Raw genomic sequence first — 24,108 nt, forward strand, 5'->3', positions numbered from 1 at the left:
CTTCTTTGAGTTTAAATGCCCTTTGCTCACGCCAATCTCCATGCCATGCCCATTGCGCGGTTCGCTCTGCACTTAATTTTAAGGGAATGACGGGAGCTGCTTCGATTGGCCGGGAGTTGGCTATGTTCTCTCCAACAACGGCCCACAATGACGCAAACGCTGTTTGTCTCGTAAAATACTAAACAACAGAACACGACACCCAAACGCACAGTTATACTGGGCTTTGCACTAGACTTTCAAAATAGCGCCCCAAAGGTGAAGACGTTTGTCATTTTCTTGTCATTTATTTCCAAGTAGATTCTCATACAGGAGGATCAGATGGTTGATTTTAAAGCAAATGGACTGCATGCTTGAGCCTGTACTTATATTTTCAACACAAGAGTGGTTACCAACCTCATGATCGACAATCATATCAGACAACAGGGCAAAGCTCTACCATAACTTCAAAAATAAAGACCCATCCAGAAATTGTTCAACGCAAATGTTACAATTGACCAGCAAGTATGGACATAAAAACGAGAAATGTACAGTATTGTCAAACGCACATTAATATAAACGTGTGCCTCAATTCATTGTGGTAGGCGTTAGCCAGAGGTTCAAGCAGTGCAGTTAGCTGCATATTTCACACAATAGTTCATATGGTGTCACACGGCAGCAAAGTGGCTGTCAGATTTTAAAACACGCCTTTGACGTTTACAGCACAAGAAAATGGAAAAGTCAGATTGCTCACTGAGCCTCAGATTAATGCCTTATTTATATCGTGACAAAAATGCTTTGCTCACCAACACGCAAATAATTCCTTGGACGACGACGACTTGACTCAGTCCTTGCCATCACAGTACGGACCCAAACTACAATTTGATGGTATTGTTTTATCTAAATATGTGCTGATGAGATTTGCTGTGGCCCCCTTACGCAATTCTGCATTGGCTTTGAGTTCAGCCAAAACTGTTTGCGTAAAATTGGGAGTCTTGGTATGTCTGCCACTAAGCTTTCAGCTGTGGTTTCATTATTTATCACACAAAAGGTGCTTGTGGCTGCATCGTCAGCTAAACTTGCTGGGGCTTATGTTGCACTCATGCTTGCAATTGCTCAAAATGTTGAGGGAGCAGCTGCTTGGTGACAAGGTAGAGAATGTGGCTTCACACTCATATGAACAAGAACAAGGAACACAAACACCTCTTCACCATTATCCAAAGTAACATTGTATTTTCTTTTTCGACAACCTGTTACGGCGCTGACATTTTTGCTGCTTGCTATGTATTCTTACACTAAATGTAATGGCCTCTATGCTGAATTGCAAGTATCAGAGGCACAGCGTCTACCAAATAGGGAATCTGAACGTGTCAACGAATTTTAGGCAGAAACCTTGCTAACCTTTCCTGATTTCAGACCAGGTTGATTCGGTTTTTGGATTGTCAAGTTGCCATGACCACTGTGAAAAAAAAAGAAACAGCTATTGTTCTGATTGTTATTGCAACTTTTCGCCAAGACTAATAAAAAGTAAAATGGTTGAATTTGGGTGTGCAAAAATAATAGTAGTATGCAGGAGAGGAAAAAGAGGAGGAGGAGGAAGTGCAAGCAAGTGTTAGTGGCCACCATCTGGGAAAGAACATATTGTTTATTCACATTTTGTTTATGTACAGTGCGTGCTGTAGCAGATGTTGGTTGAGCAGTGCAGGAGACGTAAACCTCACAAGTTCATCTAGCGGTGCTGCTCAGTAAGTAAGAACACATGCGCATGCGGCGTATTTCTCTTGGCTACAGAAAAAAAAACATTACCATAAGGATGAGGAGAAATTTGGAGACAACTCAGTTTATGGGTTCGGATATCCTGGGCTCATTTTTGGAAAAAGGTTTGCCCTTTGGACATGTGGATGCATAAAGCTTAATATCACAGGACATAAATATATGTCAGGCGGCACAGAATACACAGACTGATGATAAGCATTCGGGACAGGTTTATCTGGTAAACCTGTTACCTGAGGCTCAGTCTGTGTTTGGTTGAAACACAGTCGATGTGGTTTGCTTTCCATTCTGAACAAACATGCTCGTGACTGGTTAGCACACCTGCCCCACGGTGCAGAGGTCATGGGTTCGATTCCGGGCCCCGGCCTTCCTAACTGGAGTTTGGTTAATGGAACACTCTAAAGTGTTCCACGGTGTGGGTGTGAATGGATGTTTGTCCAATCGTGCCCTGGGAACCCGTTCAGGGTGTACCCCATCTACTGCCCCAAGTCGGCACGCCCGCGACCCTCGTGAGAATGAAGCCCTTCGGAAAATGGATGGATGGATAAATCTGTGTCACGCGAATTACTCCACATCATCCTACTGGATGCACTGCGAACAGCTATCTGATGGAGCTCCACAATTAAAACAATGATTCCGCGAAAGCAAATCACTACATTTGGTTTGACTGGCTGCACGTCCCAAAAAAAGTTGCACTTGCTGATTGCCATCTCTTCTTCTTTGCCAACTCAGGCTCACACTGGGAATCCTGTCAGGACCAAGCGAGCTGTTTGAAGATACTACTGTCTTTGCGTTCCCTTATGACAATGTGTGATGATGCCTGTAGCCCAGCTTGAGGATGCAAGTATATATTTCAGGCCCTGAGTACCTTTGAGAAGCAGAAAATCATTTGACAGGAGTATTTTTAGCTATCTAAAAATGCTGCCGTGTGTCACATTCTGTATTGAAGTGCCATTCTTCTTTTTCTTCAGTTACTGGACGAACTGTGACAGATTTCACGAGCATCCTTTGATTTTAATCAAGGGCCTCAAAATGTCTTTTCACATACATTGCATATTTCGTTGTGTAAATGAAGGTTAATTAATGTTCTTATTAAATTAAAAGTAGTTGAAGAAGTCTTCCACCCATAAACATTCAGCATACACAGTATCAAAGTCAATAACAACATACAATGAAAGATCCTTCTACAGCAGTTGGCTTTTCAGACACAGAATTTAACAGCCGGCTACCTTTTGAAAATATGATGCCTTGGAGGTCAAGTCTGCTCAACAAATGAACAATCCGCAAGAAACCAGAAACCGCAAAATACGTCAGCTAACAACAGAAGACGCCTGACAGGAAGTGAGCTCATCTCATGCATTTTGATATGAATTTAGACTTCAAGGCAATCAGGTGGCATAACAAGTTGTCACTCTGTCAGAGAGAAAGGACAATGGGGACCATGTGTGTGTGTGTGTGTGTGCGTGCGTGTGCGTGCGTGCGTGCGTGCGTGCGTGCGTGCGTGCGTGCGTGCGTGCGTGCGTGCGTGCGTGCGTGTGTGTGTGTGTGTGTGTGTGTGTATATATTCATTCATCTTCCAAGCCGCTTGATCCTCACTAGGGTCGCGGGGGGTGCTGGAGCCTATCCCAGCTGTCCTCGGGCAGTAGGCGGGGGACACCCTGAATCGGTTGCCAGCCAATCGCAGGGCACACAGAAACGAACAACCATTCGCACTGACACTCACACCTAGGGATAATCTAGAGTGTTCAATCAGCCTGCCACGAATGTTTTTGGAATGTGGGAGGAAACCGGAGCACCCGGAGAAAACCCACGCAGGCCCGGGGAGAACATGCAAACTCCACACAGAGAGGCTGGAGCTGGAATCGAACCCGGTACCTCTGCACTGTGAAGCCGACGTGCTAACCACTGGACTACCGGGCCGCCCATGTGTATATATATATACTGTATATATGTGTCCTGGGTATGACGTTAAACTGCATCCAACTGGTCCTCCAGGTTGGGGGGTTGGGCGTGAGGTTAACAACCTCACCCTGTAAAAACCTGCTGCCTTGTAGGTTGGGTCTCTTTAGACAAAGGCTAGGAGAAGGCAACTCTGAATCCAAATCCCCCTGCTGCCTCGCAGGGTCTGCCTCTTAGGCATTGGCTACGGTGGTACACCCTACCAGTGTACCCGGAGTGGAGCCCCGACAGGCAGGGTCAGACACGCAGTCAGCGACCCTGGCAACTCCTGCAGCAGACCAACTCCTGGTTCATCCTCTCCCTTGGGCTCCGATCGGTGACGCCGAGAGGGGGACACTACAGCCTGGGCAACTCAGTTTCTCCATATCCCCCGCCCAAGCCTTCGACACGCACTGGAGAGTGGTCTCCACCGAAGTCGCAAGACTTCGTAAAGCAACCACGGGAAGAGGCAGTTACCGGTTCATTAGAGCTCCGGCCAATTGGCGTGGAGCCGGAGCGCCAGGGGCCTCGTCCGACGGTGGGAGGAGTCATCGCACTCCATTGGCTAGCTACCGCCCGCCCCAAACTGGGCAGCCCCCGGTCAATAGGGTGCTAGCCCGTCACACTCGCCTGCTCTACTGGATGCGTAGAGAGCAGGGGAAACCCGGAAAGCGAGTGCCTCGATGCACCAGGCGAAACACGCAAGAGAAAGAAGTCCCCAGCACTTCGCATAGCAAGCTGGAACGTCAGAACTATGTGCCCCGGAATATCCCCTGACCCGACTCAGATCACTGACCTAAGAAAGACCGGCATCATTGGGAAGGAACTGGCCCGCTTGAACATCGATGTGGCCTGCCTCCAGGAGACACGCCTGCCAGACAGCGGATCCCTCAGGGAAGAAAACTACACCTTCTTCTGGCAGGGTCGGCCGCAGAAGGAACCGCGCCAGCATGGTGTGGGCTTCGCAGTGAGGAACTCCCTGCTCCACGCAGTGGAAACACCGACCGGCGGCATGTCCCGTCTCCTCTCCCTGCGCATGAAGACCACAGCAGGGTATGCCAACATCATCTCAGCCTATGCCCCCACCCTGACGTCCTCCCCAGAAGCCAAGGATGAGTTCTACGAAACTCTCGAAAATGAAGTGAGACGTATCCCCAAGACCGAACTCCTCCTGATTCTCGGCGACTTCAACGCACGTGTGGGGGCCGATTGGCAGGCTTGGCCCTCTTGCCTCGGCCAACATGGAGTTGGCCGACTGAACGAGAATGGCCAACGCCTCCTCGAGCTGTGCTGCCACCACAGCCTCTGTATCACCAACACCTTCTTCGCAGGGAATGACCGCCACAAGGTGTCCTGGAGGCACCCTAGATCCCACCATTGGCACCAGCTGGACCTAGCAATTACAAGAAGATCCAGCCTGAACGCCATCCTCCACACGAGGAGCTACCACAGCGCAGACTGCGACACCGACCACGCCCTAATCGCCAGTAAGGTGAGGCTGCAGCCTTGCAGAATCCACCACGCCAAGACCAAGTGCAAGCCGCGCATAAACACCTGTGGCACTGCCGACCCGGAAAAGGTGAGCTGCTTCTCCACTACATTCAGAGATAAGCTGAAAGAGAAATATGACAACACCACAGAAGACCCCGTCCGTCTCTGGGACCAGCTCAGAAACGCCATCTACGACTCCGCAATGCTCACCTTTGGGAACAGAGTGCGGAAAAACGCAGACTGGTTCGAGGCGCACTGGCTAGAAATGGAGCCTGCAACAGGAGCCAAGAGAAAGGCAATGCTTGAGCACAAGAACAACCCCTGCCCCAACACCCGAGACACCCTCCGTGCTGCCAGGAGTAAAGCCCAGCGGTCAGCCCGCCGTTGTGCTAACAAATACTGGCAGGACCTCTGCATGGAGATCCAGTCCGCTGCTGACCAGGGCAGGACCAGGAGCATGTATGAGGGGATCAAAACGGCAACGGGTCCATCATGCAACAAAACCGCCCCTCTCAAGTCCAAGACCGGTCACACGATCCAAGACCAAAGCAGGCAAATGGACAGGTGGGTCGAGCACTACCTAGAGCTATATGCAACTCAAAACACCGTCGCAGGAGCAGCCCTTGACTCCCTGCCTGACCTTCCCCTCATGGAGGAACTGGACAGCGCACCCTCGCCTGACGAGCTTGCGAAAGCAATCGACGCTCTAAACAATGGCAAAGCACCAGGCCAGGATGGCATCCCCCCTGAGGTACTGCGGTATGGGAAACACACGCTCCTGCAACCGCTGCACCAGCTTCTGAGCCTCTGCTGGGAAAAGGGCCACATCCCCCAAGACATGAGGGATGCCTCCATTGTCACCCTCTACAAGAACAAGGGGGACCGCAGCGACTGTAACAACTATCGGGGCATCTCTCTGCTCAGCACCATTGGGAAGGTGTTCGCCCGCGTCGCCCTGAAACGGCTTCAGCGCCTCGCCTCACGAGTCTACCCCGAATCGCAGTGTGGCTTCAGGGCTAAAAGATCCACAGTGGACATGATATTCTCCCTCCCCCAGCTTCAAGAGAAGTGCCGCAAGCAGCAAAGACCTCTGTTCATTGCCTTCGTTGACCTGACCAAAGCGTTCGACCTGGTCAGCCGGAGCGGGCTATTTCAAATACTGGAGAAGATAGGCTGTCCACCAAAACTGCTCACCGTTATCCGCTCCTTCCATCAAGACATGCAAAGCACAGTCCGCTTCAACGGCGCTACCTCCCAGCCATTCCCAGTCAGCAGTGGAGTGAAGCAGGGGAGCGTCCTTGCACCAACCCTATTTGGAATCTTCTTTTTCATCCTCCTCCAGTATGCCTTCTCCGACTGCGAAGAGGGGGTATACCTCCGCACACGGCAAGATGGTAGCCTCTTTAACATGGCAAGACTGCGCGCCAAGTCTAAAAACTACAACCTCCTGGTAAGAGAACTACTGTTTGCAGACGATGCTGCCCTCACTTCCCATAGTGAGGCAGGACTCCAGCACTTGGTGAACAGACTCTCGCGTGCGTGCAGGGACTTCGGGCTCACGATCAGCCTAAAGAAGACAAATATAATAGCCCAGGGAACCACCGTCGCCCCCTCTATCACCATCGAGGACGCGCCGCTGCAAAATGTCGACTCCTTCACCTATCTAGGCTCAACCGTCACATGTGCAACAACACTCGACGCCGAGATCAGCTCGAGGATCGCCAAGGCTGCCGGTGTGATGGCGAAGCTGTCGAAACGTGTCTGGGAAAACAGCCTTCTCAGTGCAAAAACCAAGGTTATGGTGTACGAGGCCTGCGTCCTATCCACCTTACTCTACGGCATTGAGTCATGGACCACCTACGCTAGGCAGGAACGGCGACTTAACACCTTTCATCTACGTGCCCTCCGGCGGCTGCTGCGCATCAGGTGGCAGGACCGGATTCCAAACACTGCGGTCCTCCAACAAGCCGGCCTCCTAAGCATCCAATGCACCTTGATGAAGAGGAGGCTCCGCTGGATCGGCCATACCTTCCGCATGGACCCCCACCGGCTGCCGCGGGAAATCCTCTATGGCGAGCTGCTTGAGGGACGCCGGAGTGTGGGTCGGCCCCTGCTGCGTTACAAGGACACTTTCAAACGTGACCTAAAGGCAGTCCGGGTGGATCCCAACAGATGGGAGAGTGCAGCAGCAGACCGAGCCACCTGGCGCAACACCATCCGCATAGGGGTTGCCGAGGCTGCGGCGGAGGAGCAGGACCGGGCCTCACAGAAGCGGGCAGCGAGAAAGTGCCGCGCAGCTGCTCCACGCACAACCCCACCATCCTCAACATTCACCTGCATGAAATGCCAGCGGGAATGCCACTCAAGAATAGGGCTCTTCAGCCACTCGCGCTCATGCGTCCAGTACAGGACCTAATCCCCCCCTACGCGTCGACCATCGCCTTTCGAGACGAGGATGCTATATATATATATATATATATATATATATATATATATATATATATGGGTTGCCGAGCTTAGTCAACTAGTCACAATGACGACAACGATGTCAAGTCATTGATTTATGTACCATATTTGTCTCTCTCAAAACCGCCTCATCTCCCACTTGTCTGTGACGCACATCCGCAGTAGTTATAAAGCAGGTCATCTGTGATGTAAACAGAGGCGTTGTGGGTAATACAGTCTCATGGCTAACCCATTTTAGCAACAGAGTCTGAAAGGCCAGACACATTTGACAAAAAAACTTAATGGGATGCAAATCTCACTTGCATGGCAACACGGAACTCTTAATATGAGCATCTCAAGAGGAAGTACGTTGTGGCTGATGAAATAAAGTTCTGATAATGTCTAGTTTTTTTGTTCCATTTTAAAATGCACTTAACATTGACAGCTGAAGATTTTAAGGCCACAGTGTTGCCTTGAATTTCAGTTAAAAACAGTAAAACCACATTGAGTGGCGTTCGAGCCTCTGCCATGTGTAATGCTACGCAAGACATGAGCATGCAATACATCAAAAGGCCTCAGTTCAGCAAGCATCAAAGGACTTAGGCGAAAAGAAGGACTCGACTCAAAGCAAGCAAGATGTTAAGAGAAGAACATGAAATGAGACTACGTGCAAATATTCAACAGTCGTTCAAGGGGCTCGTTTCAAGCAGAAAGACTCGAGAATCCCCACTTGCATCATCACTTGTTATTAAAGTGAGGTGGAGTGTTTTCACATTATAATTACATGACATCTATACTTAAGAATGTTCACATCATGATGTGCATCTGTGTCATGACTTGTTTGAGATATTAACCCTTTCAGGGACAGCGGTTACTACGGTGGACAGCTGATTACGTTATCAGGTTACAGGGTGCATGAAAGGGTTAAAGTCTGAGTATGATGCTTTTTTATGATTTAATATTCACACTGGTTATTAATTATAAAAAAAAATTACAGCCATGAATAATGTTAAAATGTGAGTTGGAAAACAGCCTGTTTGGTGGCCCAAACCCTTGCCACCTCCCACAGTATCATCATGTTGTTTTCTTATATGTGCATAATAAAATATAGAATCATGCACTCATGTGCATTCATGTATGTTAAATTATGTTTTAAAAAGTTAAAATGGACTTGTATATTTTGTGTTTTTCTCAACTCTGAATTATATGTCCCAACTTAAGTTATGTTTCCACAAATCTTATGGTTTCATTGACATTTTTTAAATGAGCACTTTCAGTCACTCAATTTTGAGTCCACTTTGGTTTATGGGTGACAGTCAACAAACATTCCTCAATACCCAAGATGATATTGATATCTGTTTCGGACATTTGTCTCACCGCTTTTCCCCATTCAAAAACAAGGTAGGACGGTGATCGAGTGGTAAGCGTGTCACCCTCACAGTGCAGAGGTCGTGGGTTCGATCCCGGCTCTGGCCTACCTGTGTGGAGTTTGCATGTTCTCTGGGTGCTTGTGTGGGTTTTCTCCGGGTAATTTCTCCGGGTACTCTGGCATGGCAGGAAGATTGATCACTCTAAATTGTTCCTCTGTGTGAGTGTGAGCGCGGATGGTTGTTTGTCTCAGTGTGCCCTGCGATTGGCTGGCAACCGGTTCAGGATGTTTCCCGCCTAATGCCCGAGGACAGCTGGGATAGGCTCCTGCACCCCCCGTGACCCTTGTGAGGATAAAGCGGATCAGATAATGGATGGATGGACAATTGAGGTAATCTGCTCTGTCGTGGAAGTGTGTGCCTGATGGACATTTCTGTCAGCCAGTGGAAATGGAGCCTATTTTCATGACCAAAGTGCAATTTAACTGTGCATGTGTGTGGAATTTTCTAGATGAGTGTAGGTAGAGGGATCATTTACGAGGTTGTGCACCTTTATAAAAGGAAATGCAATGCGGCCACCCTGTTTGATTAAATGGAAGCGGCTCCCTAATTCACTTTAAGCTTAGACCAGAGAAACTTCGACTTGGCATTGTGATGCATGTACCAGAGGCGATTGCTCTCGGACTGCAAGGGAAGCACGGCTTTCCCTAAAATGTCAAAGAATAAGATATCAAATATAAGAATGTAAATTTCAGTGTGTGTACATGTCATTGACTAAATATGCGCTACAACGTGCTCAACTTTTGTTCCGAATCAGCTTCTTCTTACTGGTTACGGACGCGACTCCCTTGTTTCTAAATTAACTCCTATTTAGGTAGAGCTGCAGCCTTTGCATTGCAATTTTTTTTCTTCGTCTTTTATGGCGAAATGGTGCTGTGAGCACATGCTCCATTTACATTCATTCGTCCTGGTCATGGGGAAGCAGTGAAGCCCAAACACTGATTTGCTCAGCCAAATGCCCAAGTCCCACCAGGGTGAGAGTCAAATCAAAGTCAAGTTAAATCCAGGACAACTGTCAGATGTAGCCTAGTCACTTCCAACATGTGGCTTGTCTGCCTCCAAGCCTCCTGTTTCTGGATGAGATTCATGCCCTCAGATTCGAAAGTGGTCATCCTCAATGCCTTGGCTGTGTTTGAAAATTATATGCATAAAAAGAATGAACACAAATGATGAGAAGTGGAAATCAAATTTGCATGTTGCAAAGACCTATCACACACAAACATTCAACATGGTTACCCATCCACATTTACTGACTTAGCATTTACTTATGTAACGGGATATATTTGTGGACCATTTACTCAAATGACTTCTATACACAAATATGGGTCTCTGGAGTGCCTGGTTAGCCATCAAGTGATAAATTCAATAAAAAGTAAATCTTCAGGTACACTATCTATATTGCAGAAAATATGTCTGTTAGTGTTCTGCCTCACTGTTACAACAGTCTAACCTAATAACCACCCCCACGCGAGTTTCTATGCCAGTGGTATGACGAGCTGGACCGACTGAAGCTCCAGAGCCACTTTCAAGAGACTTGCCACTGGACCACACGGACGAACCGAAGCCAAAAGGTCAGCAGAGGTGGAGTGATGTCAAAGATTATCATTTGTGAAAAGTGTTACTAGCTTCTGATAATCAGCACACATTCAAATTTTTGTCTCAGTTATTGTCGTGTGGTTGGGGTGTGTTTGTGTTTGTCCATTTGATGCACTATGCAGCTTCATTAAAAGGCTGTATTTTGGCAGCTCGTGCTGAATGCTGCTTCCACAAGTGACAGTTTAAGAACATCTTCATGGTTATGGTTAAATTAGTCAGTGGTGACTTCGGTCGAGTGTTACTCACTTTGCAGTCTGGGTGTGGAGGGCTGAAACTGTCAAAGCACTAAAAGCACAAATTGGTGTTTGCTAACGGCATGGGCTTCGGATAAGCAGCACTTATTTGATCTTGTCATGTAGGATGTCATTTGTGACGTGCTTTGTTTGGTCCCTTGCCAAAGACAAGTTTGCCAGGGGCATAAAGCCCCAGAAAACTGTTCTCAATGACCTCCACCACGATAAGGTGATGGCTCAGGGGAGGTGGTTTTAATTTATTTATATTTATTTATTGAACTCTGAACGCATTCAAGTCAGAACCAACAATATTTTCTATATTATTCTCTTCTAATATATTCTCCTTGTGTCTTACATTTACGATTCAGACTATCAGGGGCTGACATCTCTCCTTAATGCATGACCTCTACGTGGGGCTCAAGCATGTAGCCCCGCCTCTTAAAATATTAAAGTTATTCCTCACGTTTTGTTTGATTTTGCCTTCCCGAGAAGTCAACAGTTAAAGGAGGAAGAAGGTGTGAATAAACTTGAAAATGCATTATTCACACTGTACTGCAGAGAAGCTCAGGTTGGATAACAAAATTTTGTTTGGCTTTTGATGCCAAACTCCATTGCATTTGTGTGACTGAAAATCAATTTTTTCTCTGTTGGACGCTTCTTCAGAGTCCACACTTGAACATCCTCTTTCCTCCCCTCTCTTTCTCATGCAGCAGGAAATAGAACGCAAAGACGCCATGACGTAACACTGTTATTTCAAAGACTACTGAAAACTGCTCAGTTTGCATCAACTTGATGAGAGAGACCCCCACACCCCCAATATGCTTTTACCACCGTGCAACACCCCCCCCCAGCTAATGATCCACCCGCTATCTGCATCACACTCCAGCGCGTCATATCAATATGGCACAATGCATGAACATGTCTGAAGGGAGGGTACACACATTGTGAGGGGGTGTCCAGACAAGTGCTACTTAGCCACTGGCTCGCTGGTCCTTCCGGGTCAGCCCAGGAAAAAAAAAAGAGTCATAAACTTTTTGTGTATTATCTTGGAGACAGTGAAAGACAGTGATGACCATTACTAGAACAGCCCATGACAGCCACGTAACAGCACAAGGCCAAGATCACCAAAATGCAGCTGTAATTATCGCTAGCTGCACAGTATAGCAGCAGTAATGAGCTGCTTTTCATACACATTTTTTTCACCTTATCTGCCTTGTCGTCCAGCCAGAGAGTCTTCCCTCATGAATGCTTAAGCTGCGAAGATAATTCAATTCAAATTGATACCTTTCACCACATGAAAGTGGTGCTTTGATGCTGCATTGTCATCTGCTTTGAAGGCAAAATCAGCATATGAAATGAGTTTTTGAGGTCACTAACTCTGGCATCCCATTTAAACATAAATGATTATGACCTTTGTTTGCCTTGACACGCAAATATCAGTGCATCATACATAATGGTAGGGATTGGGTCTTGTGGCCGTTACGTCTTTAGGAAGTGGAAAAGGTTAGGTTGGTTGGCCCCACCCTTTAAAGTTAAAAGAGCTTCCACTCTGCTGGAGAAGATTTTGGTGTGTGTCTGTGGGATTATTTTTGTCTTAATAGTGAGGTCAGGGGCCATTGATGTTGAATTAAAAATGCCTAGTTCAAGTGTTTAATGGGGTTGAGGTCAGTGCGTTCTCGTTCCAAACTCACTTTGCACGCTGGGATGCAGCCACGATGGAACAGTAAATGGCATTCCTCACACTGGTCTTACAAAGATGACTGCATGAAATGATCTTGAATCTTTTGGGAACATGAGTAAGATTTGGTGGGAAGACACAGCTAGGGGGTGTATGTGTCAAATACGGAACGTGACAGTAAGTTTATACTGTATGACTAATATCTCCCGATCAGGAACAGTGGGCTTTCTTGGTGTTTTATTGCCTTCATCTGTAATACGGTTGGTGTATTATGGTATAAAAGGCAGAATTTGGAACATGCTGTTCATGAACTTTGGTTGCCCACATTCCTCCCATCGCCACCTGAGGGTGCATCAACTCGTGGTCTCGCTGCTGTTTGTGTGAATCACATGTGAATCAAAACTGCAGGCATCTTACTGCCACACAATTCTCACAATTATTATTTTTTTTTTACCACCGGCGATGCTCAACAGGTTGAATAACCTCTTTGAGGAAATCACACGTCTTGTTGTAGAAGGCTGAACTTTTCTACCAGTGGGTGACATGTTGCTACTGAGTGTCACTGATGACGTGTATTGAAAGGCATGTTTAAAAAAGATACATGATCTCTTTGCCATCTGCAGTGCAACACAAACTGAAATTTTATGGTTTTCAGAAATACTTTTACCATTAACGAATATGGACAGTGTGCGATACTTGAAATGAAATGCTGTGATTATTTGACTTTTTCCCCCCTCCCTACTCCATGCAGAGCATCCATGAGGTCACTGAGAATTTTTCGTGGCTGGTTAGTTGGAATTGTTAAGTGAGACAGCATGGTGAAATTAAGGGGAAAATGGTGACCGAACATGAACACCCCACAGTGTTTTTAAGAAGCCTCTTGTAGAGATGTTTCATGTAAAAAAGCCTCTTCATCAAAAATAAAAGTGTCTCACACACACACTTGCTCACATATGCTAAGATTGGTGTTGTTTGTTTAGTTTTCAAACCTTGCCAACTCAAAAATTTCCATTCGTAAATTCACCTAACCACACATTTATTTGAAGAAATAACTAAAACGAAAATGCTGAAAAATGCAAAAGATGCTGCCTCCTTGTCATTTCTAACGGACTACGCATAAGAAGAAAGTCACATCATTCTTCTTCAACCAGAAGTTTAACTTCTGGTTACAGAAGCAAAACATTCAGGGATGAACAAGAGTGCTGCATGATATATAAAGAACAATACAAAAAGGAAGCCCAAAGAACCTAGCTTTTGTAGCAGTACCAAAATGGCTACATTTTTGAGAGAAAAGCTTAACAGATTACTTAATAACTGATCATAATATGCAATTGTTAAAGTGGGTCGACTATTTCCAAATATTTGCCATTTGCTTTGGGCATAGTTCCCTTCACATGGGAATAGCCAGTACTGAGTGTAATTTAAATCCATCCAACCTTTTTTAAATGTGTTTATCCTCACAAGGGTCGCGGGGTGTGCTGGAGCCAATCCCAGCTGTCTTCGGGCAGTAGGCGGGTGACACCACGAACCGGTTGCCAGCCAATCGCAGGGCACACAGAGACCAACAACCATTCATGCTCACAATCACACCTAGGGACAATTTCGAGCATTCAACCAGGATGTTTTTGGAAACTCACGCAGGCACGGGGAGAACATGCAATCTCCACACAGGAAGGCCAATGAAAAGGGAAGGGAAGATGTGAATCAAAGAAAAATGTGCCAAACCTTTTTGGAGATGCTAACATGCTCAGCGGCATGTTAGCATCTCCCACCGAAGATCTCAAGGAGACGGGGAGAACGACAAAAGAGCAAGGATGGAGGAATATTTGTGAAAAGGAAACGAGTGTTCCGTAAAGACATCCTTTCATGGAGAAAGCAGATGACATAAAAGAAGATGGATGATCTGTGACTGGTCACACACAAATCAATTGTCACTGTGGCTGAATTATTACCATCAATACATATGTCCATGTTATGCTTTATGTTTCAAATGGTGTTAAATTAAAGTCAATTACAATCAGTACTGTTGCTTTTCACAACTCTATTTGTCAATGGGCATTTTCAGCAATTTACCACCAGCCCACTGTCCGTTTTCAGTGTTGATCTAGGATGTGGAATGCCCCCCAAAAATCCCATCAAAACCAAATTGTAAAAAGATGTTTCTCTTTTTTTCATTCTTTTGTAGTCAGCAATATAATGGTGGTTGCTTACACCCAAAACACCGGTTTCTGACCAAAAAGTAAAATAAACAATGTTTTTGTTTAAGGAGACATGTCAAGCAGAAGAGTGACTTTGACAATCATATTGTTTGAGTTTATGACACCTAAAACTTCAATGACGCTGACTCAGTATGCAGGTCAGCAAACATCAGTAACAAAAAGTCCGATCTGATAACTTCCTGGTGTGGATTCTGAAAAACATTCAGGTATGTCTTTTCGCTTCACTCTTCACTGGCAGCAACGCCGCCGGATAGGATACAAGAAAAACAACGTGGGGCGGACAGACAATTGACAAAGAAACAAAACAAAGCTCAGAGAATCATTACACAACCACATCAGCCTTTGTTCACATTTGGCAGTGTATTATTCTGAGATGAAGTGTCTTCATACATGTACTTTAGTGCTTCAGCAAACATTGGCCAACATTCATCCTTGAAGAGCATCTCACCTTGCAAAGTTGGCCACCTGCATTTTATCTTTGAAAAACAAAGTGTCAAAAATAATTAAAATGCTAACTGGCAGAGATGACGAACTCAGCTTTGTCTTTTTTTTCCTTCCAACAAGGGAGATCACGATGAGAAAAATAAAATAAAATAAAGTTGATATTTTGGAGATTGACCGCCACCGAGCTGGCATTCTCTCGTCTCCATGTTTTTCCATCTTTTTTGAAAATTAACTGCAGTGACATACACAGACTCAGCATGTGTGGTGCTCAAGCAAGTTCCCTATAGCCCTACATGAGCAAAGTGCCCATTTTTCTTCATTCATCGACATTGAAAAGATGCCATCTCTGTCATTATTCCATTTCCCCAATATTTTGATATCTGATGGCCATTTACAAACCCCAGTGCAGGTGGCACATTGTGTAAAATGTAATATATAAATAATGTGCTTTGGTACTCAAAGCACTTAACACTATTACCTAATTTACATGTTAATGACGCAGCACCATGTGCAAATGCGTCTTAAATATCTCGGTTCGAGGACACTTCAACATGGTTACATTACATACGAACCTCAAACCTCTGGGTTGGAAGACGACTACTCTACCCTTGTTCAAAAACAGTGATGTTATATGTAAGCGTGTGCGTGTGTGTGTGTGGGGGGGGGGCGGGGGGTGTTAGTGCTCATGGCATGGGTAACTTGCACATCTGTGAGAGCACAATTCATGCCGCAAGACTTTTGAGCAACATAATTATGGTGCCCTCCGAGGACGTCTTTTTCAGCAATGTCCCTGCTTATATCAGCAAGACAATGATAGTCCACGTTCTGCATGTGTGACAACAAAGTGGGTTTATGATAAAATACTGTGAGCACTAGAATGGCTTTCTAACAGTCCAAACCTGTCTCCTAATGGAAATGTGTGTCGTATTATGAAGCTCAAAATATGAATAAGCAGATCTCGGTCTGTTGTACATGACACAATAATGGGAAAGAATTCCACCTGCGAACCTTCAAAAAATGCTGTCCTCAGTCCTCAAATGTCGATTGATTGTCGTTGAAAGTGACATCACACAGGATTAAACATGCCCTTTTCTGAGCCTTTTTTTGGAATGTGTTCAATTGAATTCAAAAAAGTGTATATTTTAAACAAACGACAAAGTTGATCAGTTTCAACATAAATTGATTTATCATTTCAGGGTCTTCCGAAAGTCTTGGGCGCATTTTGACATTGAATATCTCGGAAACTGAAGGCTATAAAAACGCATCTGGTAAATTCAGAAAGTTTGTAATCTCAATTTTTTACATGGAATGTTCAAAGACGTTCGATGTGAGCACCATTGGTCAGACGACACACATCAAGCCGGTAGTCTAGTTCTTGCCAAACGCGTCCAAGCATTGCATTGTGAATGGTTGCAACAGCTTCTGTTATACGTGCCTTCAGCTTAAAGCATAAGCACCCATCCGTTATGAATTCACCATGGCATCTCACTGTGGACTTCCTTTCTGGTGGCTCCTTTACGAATTTACTGCGAAATGCACGTTGAACAACAATCGATGACTCCGTTTTTGCAGATTCAAGCACACAAACGCCTTTTCTGGTTGAGTGAACGCCATTAATGGGTCTGAAAAGAAATAAAAAAAATCAATAGCCTTACGAAAAACTTAATGTAATTTGCTTTAAAATGGCACGACTTTTATCTTACTACCATTCATAGTTACAGAGATATGGGGACTTCAAATGTGCCCAAGACTTTTGGAACACCCTGTATATTGTCGTTGTAGTATATCCATCCATCCATCCACCCTTTATCCGGGGTCGGGTTGCGGGGGCAGCAGCTTTAGGAGGGAAGCCCAGACTTCCCTCTCCCCAGCCACTTCTTCGAGCTCTTCCTGGCGGATCCCGAGGCGTTCCCAGGCCAGCTGGGTGACATAGTCTCTTCAGCGTGTCCTGGGTCGTCCCCAGGGTCTCCTGCCAGTGGGACATGCCCGGAACACCTCAACAGGGAGGCGTCCAGGAGGCATCCTAATTAGATGGCCGAGCCACCTCACCTGGCTCCTCTCGATGTGGAGGAGAAGCGGCTCTACTCTGAGCCCCTCCCGGATGACCGAGTTTCTCACCTTATCTCTAAGGGAGAGCCCGGACACCCTACGGAGAAAACTCATTTTGGCCGCTTGTATCCGGGATCTCGTTCTTTCGGTCACGACCCATAGCTCGTGACCATAGATGAGGGTTGGAACGTAGATCGACTGGTAAATTGAGAGCTTCGCCCTTTCACTCAGCTCCTTCTTTACCACGACAGACCGATACAACGTCTGCCGTTGTAGTATATTCATTTGAATATACAGTTGGTTTAAAAAGGATTTACAAATCCTTGTATACTTTTATTTACATTTTACACAATGTCCCAACATCATTGGAATTGAGGATTGTATTTTATTTTTTGTGAGAATTGTGTAGCGTGTGGGGCTGATCGTGCTGTGCCAGCCACCAGGCCAAAACTGTCTTTTCAGAGCTTCAAAATCAATTAGACATGTCAAGAAAGTGTCTGGGCAATCCCTGACCATGATTGACATAAAATTAAAAGGTAAATATTTCACATTACTTCGCTCTCGGCTCAATGTTTCTTCAACACAAAAGTTGGCGAGGGGTTTAAAAGTATCACGACTGCTGAAGACGTCTGCCTTTTCATTCGAAGTAATAAGGAGCATCGATGCATGACTCACAGCCCATTTATGTTGCCCATCATATGTAATCGGTTGGGTGCTTGTTCTGACATTGGGAAATCATCATGTACATCAGTAGAAAATTGTTTGGTGAGTAGGGTTGGAACCATGATTCCCTTTGCCTCAACTACCTTGGATCCGGACTGCGAAATGTTTTTGTCAAAACTGATTAAAAAAAGGTCATTTTAAAAAAAAAGTAATTAGTAAGTATTGAGTGACTGCACAATAAAATTGCAATTTCGTACTTTGGCATTAACTCATGAGGCATCTAATGGTGAATAATGTAGCAGCTGTAAGCCACTTGATCTCATATCGGTTATACTGAACGGAGTGGAGCAAATTTGCCTTTGTCAACACTACTCCTAAAATGCACCTGACAGCTGACATTGTCATAGTGTGCTAGCTGTGAAGCTGTGAAGAAGCTGCTCAAAGTGTGCTTTGGGCTCATAAAAATCCATCTTGCTACCATACCCTCGCACGGCCTTTTTAGGATCCTAACTTCACACATCAGACGTGATGCAGCACAGATGAGTGTACCTGGCATCTTGCTATGTTCCGTAAATGCTACAGTACTTTAAGAATCTCATATTGAAATGAAGGACTTGAAGGTCCTACTATGTTTAGCATGCCTTTTTAGCTGTTTTTCTTTTTGAGCAATTATGGCTCATATTATTTACAAGCTGTGTTTGAAAGGCCACAGCAATTTGCACCCCGTACATTGCTCCATCTTAACGCCATATTTGCAACGTATATTGCGCTAATGACATACCAGCCCGAGTACGCTCGCAAAGTTTGACAGCTGAGTGCCATTTGAACCTGTTTTCCCTCCGATTGCACACATGGCAATACATAAATGCGACTTTGTATCCATAACACCGTGGCTGAACAGTGGCAGTTAGAAAGAGACTCTTTCATAAATCACAACTCAAAACACATCTGTTTAAAACGGTCTACTCAACCTTATGTCATTTTGTTCTGCCCCTTTGTTTTGATTTTGAATGAGAATTTATTTTGGAAAAGTGGACAAATTGTCAACAGCACATCGGACAGGCCATCTTTTATGACACAAAACTATTTGGTCGATTGGAGGTCTTTTAGAATGCTGTGTCGGATAATGGATGGATGGAAGGATGTCTTGGCCATCTTTTAGTGTTCCGACATCCTGCTCAGATGTTGCAGGTTTGTAATGTGGCCCTTCAAAAAAGGAGCACAAAGTTCACACCAGCTTTTTGTAGAGGTAATTTGCTCGGCTCAAACAGCAGCTGTTAATTATACATCAATAAAATTCTCAAAGGAGGGTTTTTTGTTTGTTTGTTTGTTTGTTTTTTGTATATTGAAAATGATTGACTTGGCTTACTTTGTGACTGTCACGTCGCGTGCCCGCCAGCAGGTGGCGGGTTTTTTCCTCCACCTGTTCTGCACACCTGTTCGTAATCTCGGACTGATTACCCTCCTTTATGAAGTGACTCCGGCAGTCCTCTCACTGCCGGAGAATTCCTTACCGTGCCATTGCTCTCTCTCGCTATTTTCGTCGTTCGATCATTCTCGCTGCCCTTTTGCCTTACGGCCCCTACCATCGTTTACTCGCGTTGCGACCAAATTGTTATTGCTCTAGTTCTCCGATCTCTGTACTTCCTCGCTTTTTATTGTTTCGCGAGCGTTTTCGGTTGTCTTCCTTATTTCCTGGTCCTTATTTGACCAGCGTTTTCTGTTACCGTTTTCCCGGGCTCTTTCTGTTCATTATTAAAACCCTTTTTGTTTCTTACAAGATCCTTTCGTGTCTGCCTTTTCCTGGGATCCACCTCGTTTTTTCTGTTGTGCACGAGGCGATTTCTCATCGCCTCGGGCTCAACGTGACAGTGACAACAGTGACCTTTTTTGAATACTGTTTTGCATGCATGGTGTACATTTTTGGGGGATTAATACTGTACATATACTTTCCGTGTTTGTGTACTTTATTTTTAAAAAACGGAGTAAAATAACCCTACAAATAAATGTTGACTTAAAATTGTTACACAGGATTATCAGTCTTTGTTAGCTACTTGTGAACTTTTTTGCTTGCATGCTGCACTCGCTGCAATCCCGTGCATCCCATGGAGGCTATGCTCCCGTTCCCATTAAAGTGAAATAGTGACGCCCTTGGCGATAAACATTTGTTCATTAAGCGACACAAACAAGATAAGATAAATGAAGCCAAGTGAATGAATGAACATGCTAAGTGTACATGACCCTGAAGAGTAAAAAGAAAAAAAACAGTGGTGTTAACACATCATGGGAACTGTCATGGATGGTGCAACTATGAAATTGATGGAAAAAAAGAGATGCCGATGACACAAAGTATGACAATGTAAGTGCATAATTATTGTGATTGTGAAGCTGTTAGTTTGAAGTGTAATCATCCTGCTCATTACTGACCTCAAATGCAGCAGGCCGAGTTGTCTCAATTGGTCACGTTTGTGAGATTTCAGCTGCAATGATAAGAACCAGCTCAGAGAAACCCCCCCCCTCGCCCAAGTATTTGCAAGACGCAAGCTACCAATGATTGACAGCAACTGTCTATGAGGACATCGTCCAAATGCCTCAGTGATTCAAACGTCTTAAAGTGAGGAAAAAAGCTTTCAGAAAAAAACCTCAGATGTTGTGCAATGGTATCAGTGGTCCCGCCAGGAGGGTTTGGGAATCAAGACTGCGCCATAAGATCCAACATTTCATAAAGATTCGATCTGTAGAGATTTAGTCACCTCTTCTAAATTTCTGAGGGTGATGCATGACTCTGAATAAATTTCCAATAAAGTTTGAGGAGGCTCAGGCTCATTTAAGTATTGGCTAAAAATAGCTTCATGGGGAATGGAAGAGGCTCCCTGTAAAAGGGCCTCGTAAGGGAACGAGCGCTGGACATGTAGTCGTGGTGCTGCATTATTTTTTATTATGTAAAGATATGCTACATGGATATTTATGGAATAGATTAGAGAAGATGCACACATGGACGAAACTACTGAAAATTTGTCCACACTGCAAGAAATAATGGGGAAAAATCTATAGAACAGTCATTAATACAGGTCAGTTCTTGCTTTTTTTTTTTTTGTCTTTTGTGGCCCAATAGACTTAAATTAAAAACACACGATTGAAAGTGACCAGGACAAAATAATGGTAAGATATATTTTTATACATTCAATATTTTACTTCTTAGTATTAGTACAAAACCTTTTCAAAAATCACCTGCATCCATCTGCGTCAACTGTGACTGTCAAGAAGAGTATTTTGTCAAACACAAAGGCTATTTCCAAAGTGTGGCCTCTCAGCCCACCTGTTTTACTCGGAAAAACTAACACATCAACGTATTCTCTTCAATTTAGACCTAAAAATTAGTTGGCATATCATTCATGACTACTCTGTAGAAGAGTATACTCCCGGGATGTGTTATTATCACATATTAATACAAGCGTGAATGTTACAGTTAGTTACTATTGCTAGTTTTACTCGACAGTGTGCGTAAAGAGTGAAAATCTTATCAGGTATCAACAAATTAGTCAATATTAGTGTGTGTTGGTGTGCCTCATTCCGGAATATTGTGTGAAAGATTATGTGCAGCAAAATATGACTCTTCCTTAAAGTGTTTGGAACCTACTGCACGTGCTGCATTTGCAGTGGTGTGTGCATGTTTGTGTGTGTATGTACTTGCTTTTCTTTAAGTACAGTAACCACACGATGAACAATACTTAATTGTTTGGGACTGTGTTATTTCTGTTTCCGCAATGTCAAGCATGGCGTGTTTGGGCGTACTGCACCTTTGACAGCCCTGGTTTTAATGCAAATGAGGGTACCACTAAGACTGGCCAGGAAATGACTACTTTGATCCCAAAATAGCACACTGGTATGCAAACGCCCCGTTACGCCCAATTCTACGTGTGCAAAGTCTAGCAAAATACCACATGAAAAAACAGTTAACCTGGGTTCGATCAAACACCATGGGTTCGGTGAGTCGGTCTCAGGGGATCGATGGAGCCTCTGCCATGTAGGGTAAGAGACATGCAATTCATTCATTCATCTTCCGACCCGCTTGATCCTCACTAGGGTCGCGGGGGGTGCTGGAGCCTATCCCAGCTGTCTCCGGGCAGTAGGCGGGAGACACCCTGAATCGGTTGCCAGCCAATCACAGGGCACACAGAGACGAACAACCATCCACGATCACACTCACACCTAGGGACAATATAGAGTGTTCAATCAGCCTGCCACGCATGTCTTTGGAATGTGGGAGGAAACCGGAGCACCCGGAGAAAACCCACGCAGGCCCGGGGAGAACATGCAAACTCCACACAGGGAGGTCGAATCCTGCACCTCTGCACTGTGAGATCGACGTGCTAACCACTGGACTACATTCAACTCAACATGTTAATTATTTATGAGATGCTCGGTTGGCCATCGATGGCTGCAGAAGATCACATGACATTGCATCTCCAATCAGTGCTGTGGGAAATTTCATTCGCTTAGTAGTCAATGTGTGACTGTCGTGATTTAAAAAAAAAGTATACTATTGTCTTGAAATGTTATTTACTTTTTTTCTGCTTTTAAGAAATGCATTTTTTAAATATCTTAAATTTGTTAAGCATGTACACTTAATATATACTCAAAAATTTATTAAAAATGCAAATGATTAGATATTCAGATTTCTTCCATTGTATTCAGTGTTTATTGAAGTTTTTATCACACTGCATTTGTGTGTTTCAGGGATCCTGTTTGTGAAACAGGTGATGTTGAATGAAACCCTACAAAATGGCAAACCCTCAAGAGAAGGCGCAATATGTCTCATGGTTTATTGAAACAAAATCGGGTAGTCTTTCTATGGGGCTATGTGAAAGATATCGTGTATCAAACAAAGATAAGGGACATTACTGACTTAAAGCAAATGATTAAATCTGAATAAAATATCTAATGAATTGTATTTTTAATACATTTTTGAAATGGTAAAGAGACTTTATGGACACCATGTATATTTATTTTTCACTCATGAAGGGTTCGGTGAATGTGCATATTAACTGGTTGGGTTCGGTACCCCTAAAAAGGTTAGCCCTAGACTTTTACACGTAGTGAAAGTACGACCCAACATGTCAGCCGCACTTGATGCGTTTGCCTACAATGCTCGAAGGGTCTGCATACAACGTGCACATAAATTAACACGTGGTCGGAACTGCGGAGGCTTCCAGTTATTGATCCATTGACTGTGCGCATATAATTATCGCTTCACACTGACACCAAACAATCTGCTCAATGAGGTGAGCTGATTCACAACAACACAGGCCAATGTGCGCAAATGTGGGAAGTGTTCACCAGGCACAAATTAGTACAGTATTGCCTTTGAGATGTGGTGGGTGGTGTAGAAAAAAAATCACATGCTGGCCTCTGTGAGGGAGTGGCATGCTCTTTTGCAGAGCTATGATGCTGATAAGAGCACAAAACCGCAGGTCTTGCGGGCGTCACTTCTCCGCCATCATTCCTAAACAGGCCAGGGCTTGCTTGCATGTGCACTGGAAGGCATGCATGGAGTTTCAAGTGAGCAACGTCATCTGAAAGAACTGTTCTTCTTTCATACAGGTGCCATCCTCCACTGCCCAATGAAACCCTTGGAGATTAGAAAACGAGTAGGAAGTAAACGGAGTGTGTGCGCGCTTGTAAAACAAACCATCCAAAGCAAACAACTTGTGCTGTACATAAAGTGCTGCTTGAACTAACTAGCTGATGTGCATTTATTTTTGTTTTTCCACTGTGTGAATGTAAAAAACAAAAAATATGTCTATATTTTAAATTGTGGTAGTTTTGGCGAAATCCCTCTACACCAAATTACAAATGCTGTGTCTGTGCACACTTGTTTGCCTCCACACAGTACAGGCCTATGGGTGGAGAATGACTTACCGGTAATTGTTTTGACTTGTTAAGAGTCAAGAGTATAAAATCTGCAATGCGTGAGGCCCAAAGCAAGGGATGCTCATATATGAGTCATTTGTGTGAATGTAACAATTAATAATAAAATAATAAAACAAATAATAATAAGAAAGAATAAAAACCAAAACTAAATTGCCCAACTTGTAATACAATCAGAAACTTGCAAAAGGTTCTTTTGGTACTGCAGTTTTGCTTGTGGATAATTATTAATTTAAGGAAAGACT

Source organism: Hippocampus zosterae, chromosome 2 (genome assembly GCF_025434085.1).
Source record: "Hippocampus zosterae strain Florida chromosome 2, ASM2543408v3, whole genome shotgun sequence".
Lineage (NCBI taxonomy): Eukaryota > Metazoa > Chordata > Actinopteri > Syngnathiformes > Syngnathidae > Hippocampus > Hippocampus zosterae.